The sequence below is a fragment of the Lethenteron reissneri genome, chromosome 48 (genome assembly GCF_015708825.2).
Source record: "Lethenteron reissneri isolate LAM-NWPU_2019-01 chromosome 48, ASM1570882v1, whole genome shotgun sequence".
Lineage (NCBI taxonomy): Eukaryota > Metazoa > Chordata > Hyperoartia > Petromyzontiformes > Petromyzontidae > Lethenteron > Lethenteron reissneri.
Window position 1 is genome coordinate 4,681,702 of NC_083826.1, and position 12,422 is coordinate 4,694,123.

General features: G+C 51.7%; 1 protein-coding gene across 1 annotated transcript in view; it reads left to right on the forward strand.

Moving 5' to 3' along the window:
- The first annotated feature begins 412 nt into the window (after positions 1–412).
- Positions 413–12,422, forward strand: part of LOC133354708 (roquin-1-like) — a 45,152-nt gene continuing 33,142 nt past the window's right edge. Inside the window, 1 exon segment of the mRNA XM_061571761.1 lies at positions 413–1,323. The gene's annotated coding sequence lies outside the window, so the exon portion shown is untranslated.

A 12,422-nucleotide genomic window follows, 5' to 3' on the forward strand; every position in this document is an offset into this window, starting at 1 on the left:
CTCCTCCCACTCTCTGCTCCCTCCCCCTTCTCTTTCAACCCCCTATCTCCTCCCTCCCTCTCCCCTCTCTCTCTGTCTCCTCCCACTCTCTCCTCCCTCCCCCTCTTTCTCCCACCCCCTCCTCCCTCCCCCCCTCTCCCCTCCCTCTCCCCCTCTCCCCTCCCTCTCCCCTCCCCCTCTCTGCTCCCTCCCACTCTGCAATGTCGTGCCGCCTCCCTCCTCCCCACCATTCCCTCCCCACCCGATCGACTGTTGCTCACTCGCATTGTTGCCACTGCGGCTCACCACCACCGCCTCTTCGCCCCCCCCCCTCTCTCGCTCCCCACCCCGCGGTCCCTCGGCTGTGCGTAACGCTCACACGACTCGCTCTCTCGCGCACGCACGCACGCACACTGGCGCTCTCCTCCTCCTCCTGCTGCCCGCCTGCCTACTACGACTACAACACAAGCTCTACGACCACACGTCTCCCTCCGCGTGCGTCTCTCTCTTCATCCTGCGCCGTGCCGTTCCACAGGAGATATTCGTCTCGCTCGACAGTCCCCCCCCCTCTACCCCGGCCACACCGCCGTCTTCCTCCACAAGGATCGGATCTATCGGCCGCTCGCTGCGTTGGGATTTTTGATTGTTTTTCTCCGACGTTCGCTGCTGCTGCTGCTGCGTGCCGAGGGGGTTGGTGTGTGGACGACCCCGGCACCTCGACAGCACTTGCCCGCGTCCCGTAGCCACGGGCTGACTGGGTAGCGATCTCGGTGGTTGTGGCATTAACTAGCTCGGTGGCTGGGTGACTGGCCTACTGGGTGAGTTAGCTAGCAAGGTAAATGATTGGTTGACTGACTGCCTCAGTATCTGACTGAGTAGCTGGCTGACGTGTTGGTTAGCTGGTACTCTGCTTGGCTAGCTGACCGGTTGAGTGGCTTGCTGGGTGACTTTACCTTGCTGGCTAGGTGACTAACTGGCTGGGTGGTCGACTGACTGGCTGTCTGAGTGTTAAGCTGCTAGGCCGATCGCCTCGCTATCTGACTGCCAACATTTTCCTGCCCGCCTTAGTGGCCGGTTGCTTTAGGTGGCCAACTGACTGGCTGGGGTCGACCGACTTGGCTTCCTAGCTGGTTGGGTGACTAGCTTGGTGGCTGGCCCGGGTGGCCGGCCAGTTCGGGGAGAGAGTGGTTGGTGGTGGTGAGGGGGGGGGTGACGGTGTCCGGCCAATGAGCTCGTCTTGGACAAAGGGGTTTTGAGAAGGCCAGCTGTCACACGTCCACGCTGCTCCGTTGTCCGCTGAGCGAGTGACGTCCAGGGATGCTGCTGCTGCTTCTGCTGTGCAAGGTAATGCGCACGCGTCTTCATCCCCTCCTCCTCCCATCATTTCCCTTCTTCTCTCTTGCTCGGCTCATCTCATCTCCCCGTGTGCCGCTCGTTCCGGGGCCGTTGTGTTGTCGTCGCCACGGTGGCTTTTGTTGTGCGGTGCGGGATGATACTCTGGGAGAGTGGCACAATGAGTGGTGTGATGGTTAGGGGGTTGGGCATAATGAAATGGTGGTACGGTGTTTTGGTTGTGCGATGGTGTTGTGGTCGAGTGTGTACGGTGGTGGGGTGATATTGTGGTACGATGGAATGGTGGTATGGCGGATGGTGATTTGTGTAACCATGTTTATGGTCACCGCGGCCGTGCGTGGTGAGGCTGGTGTGATGGATGTGTGTGCGTGTGGTGAGGCTGGTGTGATGGAGGTGTGTGTGTGTGCGTGTGGTGAGGCTGACGTGTTGGAGGTGTGTGTGTGTGCGTGGTGATTCACGGGGGGAGCTGTAGTGCAGCGGTTACCGCGCTGCGCTACGAACCTGTCAACCAGAATTCGATTGCCGCTCACGGCCAATACCAGTGACGATTATCTGAACCGGCCCTGGGCCTCCCCTAGGTCAACTGGGCCTCAAATGGTTACCTGGTGCAGTGTGTAAACGTCGCTCCTGGGGAGACAATGCGGCCGGGGGTGGTGTCGTTCCGGCCTTCATAGGTGCTCGCTAACAGCACTTGCTTACAGAGTTTGTTAAGGTTATATGGGGGATCTTTATCTTTGTGGTGTTATTGATTTGTCGAATGACTGGGTCACTGGTTGACTAGTTGTGTGACTGGTCGAATAACTAACTGGCTGCCTGGCTAGTCGGGGTTGAGTCCCTGGCTGGGATACCTGACTGGATGAGTGGCTGGCAGAGTAGCCGCCAGCTGACCGTCTCAATTGACTGCCTTGATAGCTGGCTGGGCTTTAAGCAGCTTGGCAGCGCAGTTGGCCGTCTGGTTTGCGCGTTTCGGTCGCCGAGTTAGCCGTGTGGTCAGCTTGTCTGTCTGGCTGATGGGCTGGCAGAATAAGCCTTGTCAGCCAGCGGCTGGCTATCCGGTTGATGGTGCTGTCCGAGTGCGACTCGCCTGTGCAAGGAGAGCACTGGGGGTGCGTGCGAGCGCGTGCGTGCGTGAGTAAACATCCATCGTAACCACCAGCATCGACCCCCCCCCCCCTTTCCTGCATTTCAAACGAAAACCACGGGGAGATGACATCGCAGCCAACGGCGGCAGCATATATAACCGAGCAGGGCACGCGTGGCCGCACGAAAACGTCGGACAATGTTAGGCCCCTCGTTTCGTCCTGAGAGACATGCAGCGCAGTGCGAGATCCCCCCGTGTGGCTCTTTAACAGGCTGTTGGGGCAAGTGCTTTTTGGAAGGCCGGAACGACCGACAACGCCACCCCTGGGCCACCTGTCACTCCATTTGCTGATGTTTACCCACCAGCACCAGGAAACGCAATTTTAAGGCCGTGCTAACCTTTGCCTGGTTGAGGGTGGGGAGTTAGGTGGGAGGCCTAGGACCGGTTCGAACACCGTATTTGTTATTGGTCGTGGGCGAGAATCGAACTCGGCGGGGGCCGTCGTCTCTCAGCAGTGGATCGGAAGCCCCCTGTCCGAGACGACAAATACCTTCCCGTATAGCCTTCACAGACTGTTGTGTCAAGTGCCGTTAGCGAGCACCACCACCACCACATGTGACATGTGAATGGCAACACGGCGTACGAGATGAACACACAGAGAGAGGAGGAGATGCGGCGGCAAGCGCCTTCTGTTTGGCCCGCGGTGGGGAACCCTCCGCGTAGAATGTTCCATGGCTTTGCCGGTACACGAGCGAGAGGGCGGATAATAAACACACACACGAGCGTGCAAGCGTGGGAAGCATGACCCCCGGTTCGCTCGTCTTGCTGCGGCGGGACGGGGAGAGAGAGGCGGGGGGAGGGGAGGGCCAGGCTGCTGTGATTGGCTCGTTCTGTTGTGTTTTTGTTTTGGTGGCCATTAAGCGTGCTGCCTTGTTTTTTTTTGAGATCGCCCTCTCCTCGCTCCCCGGTTTTGCCACGATCCTCCTCCACGTGCTTTGGGGGAGTTCGCTCCCGAGTTTGGTGTGTCGGTGGCAATGTTGAGCGACGGATGTTGGTGATGATGAAACTATTGATGATAATGTAAAGCCGTGGATTGAATTGCGATTATGGTGAATTCACGGAGAGCTGCTGTGATTTTGTAATCGTCAACGGACTGTTGTTGGGTTTCCTGTCATTTGAGGACAAAGACTCGAGATTTCACCCCCCACTACAGCCGTACATGACTGTTGAATACTAACAGCACCATGAGTCGGGAGTCTCATCTGAACAGACACATGACCTTGACAATCACAATGTACACACCCACCACATTGTAGACACACACCTCAACCACAACACAGACACAGCGGAGACCGCCACAATGTACACACCCCACCACACTGTAGACACACACCTCAACCACAACACAGACAGCAGAGACAGCCACAATGTACACACCCCACCACACTGTAGACACACACCTCAACCACAACACAGACAGCAGAGACCGCCACAATGTACACACCCCACCACACTGTAGACACACACCTCAACCACAACACAGACAGCAGAGACAGCCACAATGTACACACCCCACCACACTGTAGACACACACCTCAACCACAACACAGACAGCAGAGACAGCCACAATGTACACACCCCACCACATTGTAGACACACACCTCAACCACAACACAGACAGCCACAATGTACACACCCCACCACACTGTAGACACACACTTCAACCACAACACAGCAGAGACAGCCACAAGGTAAACACACCACCACCACATTTTAGACACACACTTCAACCACAATACAGACAGCAGAGACAGCCACAATGTACACACCCCACCACACTGTAGACACACACTTCAACCACAACACAGACAGAGCAGAGACAGCCACAAGGTACACACCCACCACATTGTAGACACACCTCAACCACAACACAGACAGCAGAGACAGCCACAAGGTAGACACACCCCCACCACATTGTAGACACACACCTCAACCACAACACAGACAGCGGAGACAGCCACAAGGTAGACACCCCACCACATTGTAGACACACACCTCAACCACAATACATACACAGACAACAATAACACCTCCATTTGTCACTAAGTGACGGTGATGTCACCACGGCGCCTGTACCAGGCCAGGTGCACTTTGAGGCCACGTGAAGTGTCGAATTCTCGTTGACAGGAGGTCACAGGACAGACCTCGGTGCCAAGGGTTGACTTACTTGATTTGGCTGGCAGATACGCCAGCTATTCACACACAGACAAAGACCCCCCGTATAGCCTTAACAGACTGTAGGGGCAAGTGCTGTTAACGAGCACCTATGAAGGCCGGCACGGCACACGAGGGGGTGGGTGGCCAACACCACGCCCGGCCGCCTTTGTCTCCCTAGTGGCAATTTTTACACATCGCACTAGGTACTCATTTGAGGCTGAGTCCACCTAGGGGAGGGCCCGGGACCGGTTCAGATAATCGTCACTGGTGTTGGCCGTGAGTGGGAATCGAACCCGGGTCGCCAGATTCATAGCGCAACGCGCTAACCGCTACACTATCGCTCCCCACCTCAATAAAAACACAACAGAGAGTCACGAGGTAAGTGCACGCACACCACCACAGTACAAAGACAAAGATCTCCCTACAGCCGTACAGACTGTTGGGGCAGGTCCTGTTAGCGAGCACCTATTAAGGCCAGCATCGCGGATGTTTGATTGGTGAGTTTTGTTCAATCCCGTGCCCGCCCACCTTTGTCGCCCCATTGAAGAGTTTACACACTGCACCAGGTGCTCCTAGGGGAGTCCCAGGGACCGGTTCGCACAGATGTTGACAATGGGCAGGAATCGAAAACCGAGTTGGCTGGGTTTGTTCATCGCAATATTAATCACAATGTACACACCCCCCTGATGACGGAGACTTGTGTTGCCTCCGAAACGTCGTGATTTTATTATTTTATTTTTATAAAAATTTTAATTAATTTTAATTTCATTTTTTACCTACGTGACTTTACCGAAAGAACTAAGAGTATGAATCCTTGCAGTCACGAAAGCTTCAAATCTAGAAGTAATATTAATTATCAACGGATGGACTTGAGCAGACGTCGTGAACTCACGGGCAATTTGCTGCACTCGCTGTTGCCTAGATTTGAGTTTTGATGTCATGTAAATTACATGCGTGTGGCCTATGACCAGATCAACTGAGAAACTGAGCAGGTTTGAATCCTGGGTAGTGCTTCGGATGGGTGACCACTGTGCATAACAGGTGTTATGGGTACGTCCCTCGTGATAAAGTATCAAACCTTGTGCGCGCGCAAGAAATTCCATGTTTTTAGATTTGTACATGTCGTATGTAACAAGTTCCCTTTTCCCCTGCAGCCACTAGAGGCCGCTACATTCACCCGGAGTGCCAAAAGTAAATAATAGATTATTAAATGGAATAGAGACCCAGGTTCGCAAGCAATTCGGGGATTGGTGACAGTGGCAAATCGTTGTAGTTCGATTGCCCGACTCACGGTTGGAAGAGTAACAGTTTGGCCCTGGTCAGGGGTTCAACTCACCTTTCCTTTGTGAGACGGGTTGACTTGCCTCCGTCACGGGAACGTGGAGTTTTCCCAGTAAGGAGACGCATTCGCTCCGAACCTGGCTCATGAACTTCAGCTGTTGTACACACCTTGGCGTGCACGCTGCATCAATGGCCACGCCCATTCCACTGCTGGATTGAGGCCTCCGTAGGCTGTCCCCCCACCCCCGTCTCTCACAATCCTGCGGTAGCGATCCGCCCGGCTCCACTCGAGCTGATCAAAATCGCTCCGTCTCCACGGCGGACGTTTCCCCTCTCAGACGCGTCTACTCGCGTAGCTGCCTCCTCCATTGTGTCGCGACTGCCGCCCCCTTTTTTATATTTTACAGTCGGAGCGCCGCCGCCTCTAGCCCTACGAGTGCTCCGTCATCTCTGTCGCGGATTGATGTCGGTCAGATGCCAGTCGTCTCAGTCGGTCGACCCATGGCACCTGGAGTCTTGACCCGTGACCTCCTCGTCGTCGGAGCCTTAGACACTTCACGTGGCCTGAGAGTGCACCTGGCCTGGCACAGGCGCCGTGGTGACGTCACTGTCACTTGGTGGCGAATGGCGGGTGTTGGTATTATTAAGCAAACCTCCCCATTCTTATTTTCACACGTTTCAACTTTCGTTTTTATAAAATCATCGAGATTGAAAACTAATTTCTTTAGAAGCGCTTTTTGTGTTTCATTTGTTGGCCTTCCCCAGCACCTCCAATTATCACGGTTGGCGACGTATGGTGCGGAAGAAGTTCAACATGCTATATGTACAATTACCCACGTCTACCGACTTGCCGAACTATCCAGTCACCCACTTACCTGTCCACCCACTTACCTGTCCACCTACCCAGCATCTCATCCGCCCACCTACCTACCTACTCCGCTGCCCACCTTATACGATGTCTTCAACCTGCTTACGCACGTTCTTGAATCCACGTTTTCCTCTTCTGCCTGTCAGTGTAAATCCAAGTAGGCGCCTCTCTCCCTGCACGCTTCTTTGCCTCGCTTGAGACGTTCGCATGGGTTGAACATTGAACTTGCGCTCGCTTAATGGACTCTGGCACTGTGTTCATGTGTCCGGTTAATTGCTCCAATAGCCTGTGCCGACATGGGGCCGTGGGTTTAATATTCGCATCGTTGGCTCTGGTTCACCAGGGTTCACCGGCGCCTGACTCTCTGGTCGTCCATTTCTCTCTCTCTCCGCTTTGTGCAGTTGATGGTGATGGTGTGTGTGTGGCTCCGGATAGAGGGGGGCGAAACGGACACGGCATGGGCGATGGAAGAAACGGGCTGTCGGGTTTTACGAGGTGATTTTGAGCCGAGTGGACTTGACGAGGAGGGTCGGTTCGTGAAGGACGCTCCTGGGCAATTTGGAGGCAGTCGTGATGGATCGACGCTCACGACAACGAGCAGAGCGCCGGGTTGCTTAAACACAGCACAGGCGGTGCAACTGCCAGTCGTCATCGCTACGACTCCTCGGTGAATCTTTGTATCTCTCGTGAGTCCTGTGGGTCTCTATGCGAGTCGATAGTTCTCTTGTGATGCCATGAGTTTCGTGAATCTGTTGTAGTCGGCCTGTAACTTCTCACTGCTGGGTCAACGCCTCTTTCCTCTTCTCTTCCATTCTCTCTTTGCTCCTTAGCAGTTGCTCTTGACCAGTTGCGACCTCGGAAACTCTGCGGCTTCTACTCCGTGCCATCTCATCTGCGGTGGAGTGTGTATGTTCGCCCTCTGTTCTGCATGGATTTCTTCGAGGTTCTCTCGTTTGCTTCCCATAGCGATATGTGTAAAAACACCCCCCCCCCTCCCGTACAATGTAACTGATATTGATAAAAGCATACAAATGCTGTCCAAAAAAACTAGCTGTAAATGACTTAGTTGGGATCATCATACGCGGCAGCAGCAGCAACATCACCCTCAGGCAGCAGCAGCAACATCACCCTCTGCTGCGGAAACAAAAACTTGGCAGGACCCTTCTGAGAATCGGCGAGGCTTTCCTGCGTAAACAAATTGTAAATAACAATAAATCAATCTTGACTTAAAGCTTTCGTGACTGCAGGAATTCATATTCTTTTGGTCTTTCGGTAAAGTCACGTATGTAGAACAATAAAATAATAAAAATATAAATGAAAGTGAATAAAAAATGATAAAAATATCACGACATTTCGATCGTAACACAAGCAATCATCATCAGGTGACAAAAAAATGACGATTGCCTGTGTTGCAATCGAAACGTCGTGATATATTTATTATTTTTATTCACTTTATTTTCATTTATTATTATTTTATTGCTCTATCTATGTGACTTCACCGAAAGACCCAAAGAAAAATACATATTTATTTATACTGGAGGAATCTGATGCGAGATATAAAGCTCTTTTTCACATGTCTAGTAGGGGCAGGTAAGAGCGTAACAGCACAAAAACATGATGGTAGTGCAGATTGCAAGAATGGTCAAATAAATCTCCCAAACGCATACAAATAAAACTAAACCATCTTATTTTTCAGAAGCGACCCTGGCCACAAATGATGGCCTCAACAAAGTGGCTTATCGTTTAGACATTCATCGCAGCAACATAATCAAAATTCTAGATTTGAAGCTTTCGTGACTGCAAGGATTGATATTCTTAGGTTTTTTCGGTAAAGTCACGTAGGTAAAAAATTAAATGAATAAAAGTAAAATAAAATAAAAATCACGACGTTTTGGAGGCAACACAAGCTTCCGTCTTCAGGTGGAACCGTCACAGCCCGACAGCTCATTTACGTGATACAGCTGTCGGGCTGTGACGGTTCCACCTGAAGACGGAAGCTTGTGTTGCCTCCGAAACGTCGTGATTTTTATTTTATTTTACTTTTATTAATTTAATTTTTTTTTACCTACGTGACTTTACCGAAAAAACCTAAGAATACGGAAGCTTGTGTTGCCTCCGAAACGTCGTGATTTTTATTTTATTTTACTTTTATTAATTTAATTTTTTTTTACCTACGTGACTTTACCGAAAAAACCTAAGAATATAATCAAAATTATCTCAATGCGTGTTTCTAATGATGAAAATATTCACAAAAACACTCGATGAAGTCGTGAGCCATAGCTGTTAGTGAAGTCACCGAGTTGTTTGACTTTTATACTTTCACAGTCACCGCAGTGACATCACCGGCGCTGTATTCCTTTAGATCACCATTTTATTCAAGTTCATTATTATTATTTATTTTCTCAACAGTCCAGGGCCATCTCAAGTGCAAGAGTGACCTTTGGGTCGCTTGGCTCAAGGCGTACTTTGAAGTTGGGAGTTAGTGTTGTAACGGCTAAAAGCTTTGGGGTGTGTCGGTAAGAGAGTGACAGTGGGTAAACACAAATTGCGATGCCTCAAGGAAGTAGTGAGATTTGGGAAGTGAGAAAACGTGGTCCTGGGTAGAAATGTGGAGGGTGAAGGGTTTAGCTTTATTAAACTATTAAAACTGTTCAACTATAAATATATTTTGGTTTATTTCACCAGGTTAGGCCCACTGACGTTCACAACTATTTTTCACAAGCAACCTGGTCAAAAATGATAACTCAACGAAGTAGATTGTCATTGTGTGGAAATTTCTAGCAGAGATTTTTACTACCTCGCCTGGTATACAAGGAGGTCGTGGGTTCGATCCCGATGTATATTTGGAGTTTGCGTGTTCTCCCCATGGTCGTTTGGATTCTTTTGCGGGTCCAAGGTTTTTCCTCCACATTTAGAATCAACGTGCGTTTCAGAGTCTTTGGCTGATCTAAATTTCCACGTGATAAGCCACTTCGTTGAGCCATCATTTGTGGCCAGGTCTCGAAATGTGGAGGGAAAAACCAGAGGACCCGGAGAAAAATCCACGCTACCACGGGGAGAGATGTGCAAACTTCAAATATACAGCAGGCGTCGGGATCGGAATGGAACCCAAGACCTCCTGTATACCAGGCGAGGTAGTCAACATCTCACCTGGTGGCACGCAGGTCAGAGTGCTGAGCTTGCACCTCTGAGTACCTGGGTTCGAATCCAGGTTTCGGCCGCCTGTAATTCAACCACTGTTGGCGGCAGAAGGGACTCCACTAGAGGGAGTTCGAGAGAGCCACCTCCGGAGGGCATTTGGCCTACTCTTCCACGCCGAGCCACATGTGCCACACGCGAGCTGCTGATTGACTAACCATAGCGAGCTCATTTACATTCCTGGGTGGACTGGAGGAGGGGGGAGCAGCCTTGAGAAACTTTGCCCCATTGTTTCGACCGCCACGCCGGAAGATGGAATTGGAACGGGGGAACCTCTGGATTGCAAGTTGAGCGTGCGAGCCATTTTCAGCGTGGAGCATAAACCGTCGCCGCGACCTCCGGTCATCCTCGCAGCGGCTGCTTTTGGCTAACCATCGAACAAAGACGGTTACCGGCATCGCGCGGCGCTTTCAGATGCGCTTCTGCGGCCGTTCGCATCGCTCTTCCTTCCGATATTAGGAAGCCATTGGGGGCCTGCACACTTTTAAATCATCATCACCTCTGATTAGCACGGTTGGCTACGTTCGGTGCGAAAGAAATTCAACCTATATACACATACATACTGTGGCAGCATCAATAAAAATAATAACATGTTCGTTATTTATCCAGAAAGGCCTCGCTGAGTCCCAAGAGAGGGTGCTGCAACATTGGCGATGAATTCCGTTAGCGGTGAAAAATGTTTTGGCTTCGTGCGGGAAGACAACCAGGGGTGAAAACCCACCACGCGCTCAAAGCTCCACACAGATGGATTCATTTCAACCAAAACACCACGGCAGCATCATTGATCCTGACTGCCCGTTTGCATCCTTGTGTTTTATTTGTTTAATTGCCGTAATAATGCGATGTGGTGCGGCGCTGTCAATCGCCGTGCAGGTAATTAACGGAAAGAGTGCTTTATCGTTCAGTTAGCAGCGCCTCCAGTCACTTCGTTTTAGAGTTCCCGTAATACTTGGTAAACATACCAAGCAATTAGTGGCAGGCTGAGCAACAACACGTCTGTGTTTGGAGTGCAAACTTTTCAGCTTGTCCGGCCTTAACGAGCAACGTAACGTGCTTTGTTTTCAATTGCTTTCCAAACCGAGTGTGAAAACGTTGTGCGTTTAGCTCTCTCTCCTTCAATCTGTCGTGTTCCTAGCACAGGATTCGTGATAACTCGCGTGTCGACGGCCGCAGCGGCGACAAGCTGCCAGCGTCATCTCGCGTTGCTATCAGGGGCTCGCTCTTCGTGTTTGGCTCTGCCCGTCCGTAGGTCACTAACTCCAGGAGAGTTGATCCGATATAATTTGATTGTTGGTGTTAGGTCGCGTTGCTGTCGGAGACCAAGCCCAGAGAAAACCCGCCACGCGTCCGTTCATCTGTCGGTCTATTTATAACGCGGGGGTCACGATAATTCCTGTCGTGTTGATCCGATGCAAAGTGAAGTCTGCGCTGCTCTTAGGCAGTCGCCCGAGAGGATACCGGCCACACGCTGGTCGAACCGTCGCCCGCGCCCTCCCCGGCAGAGCTGCGGTCCGAGCACCGTGTCTCATTGCGGCCTACAGACGTAGCCGCCTCCTGCCACTCGCCTGGCGCGAGCGAGCGCTACCGACCGCTTGCGCGGGACAAGCGGAAAACGCGTGTTGGAAAGTGCGATTTTTCCACGCTTTGTTTTCTCTGTCTTTGTCCCCAGTTTGATTACAACCGTGCCATTGTTATCGTGCCGTCCGCGGCAGCAGCGTGCGTTTGGAACCTTTTCGCACACGATTAGATGCGTTCGTGTGTGTGTCGTGAGTGCTAATGTAGCTGTTCGAACGCTGTTCTATGAACCCGATGACCCGAGTTCGATTCCCGCTCATGGCCAACACCAGTGATGATTATCTGCACTGGTCCTGGGTCCTCCCCCAGGTCGACTCAGCTTCAAATAAGTGAAAACATGGGCACTGGGGAAACGAGTGCAGGCATGGTGCTGGCCACCCAGTCCCTCGTGTGCCGTGCTGGCATTCTTAGGTGCTCGTTAACAACACTTGCCCCAACAGTCTGTTCGGGCGGATTTTTATCTTTGTTTTTTTTGCCGTGAAATCTCTCACGTTGGTGGGGAAAGGTCGACCGGTTGATTCGTACGCTTGCACCCCGATGATGCCTGCCAAGCCAGTGCGCGATTCCTGCGACGTTGAGAGCACATGCAGGTTAGCGGCTAGTTGGAACTTCATGCACCGCCATAGTTCAAAAGCTTACTTTGTGTTTTTTGTTATTACCAGCTCCGCTCGTTTACCCACGAAAGCCTCGGCGAGTCTCAAGAATTAGTTTTCTTTTTGCGTGACAGGGGGGTGGGCATTGTTGCTCCTGATGCCGCTGCTGCTGTATGTGATGCCAAATGTTACTCCACGTGGCCTTGAAGTGCACGTAGCCTGGCACAAGCGCCATGGTGATGTCACTGCCACATCTTGGCGATCGGTGGTAGTTGTT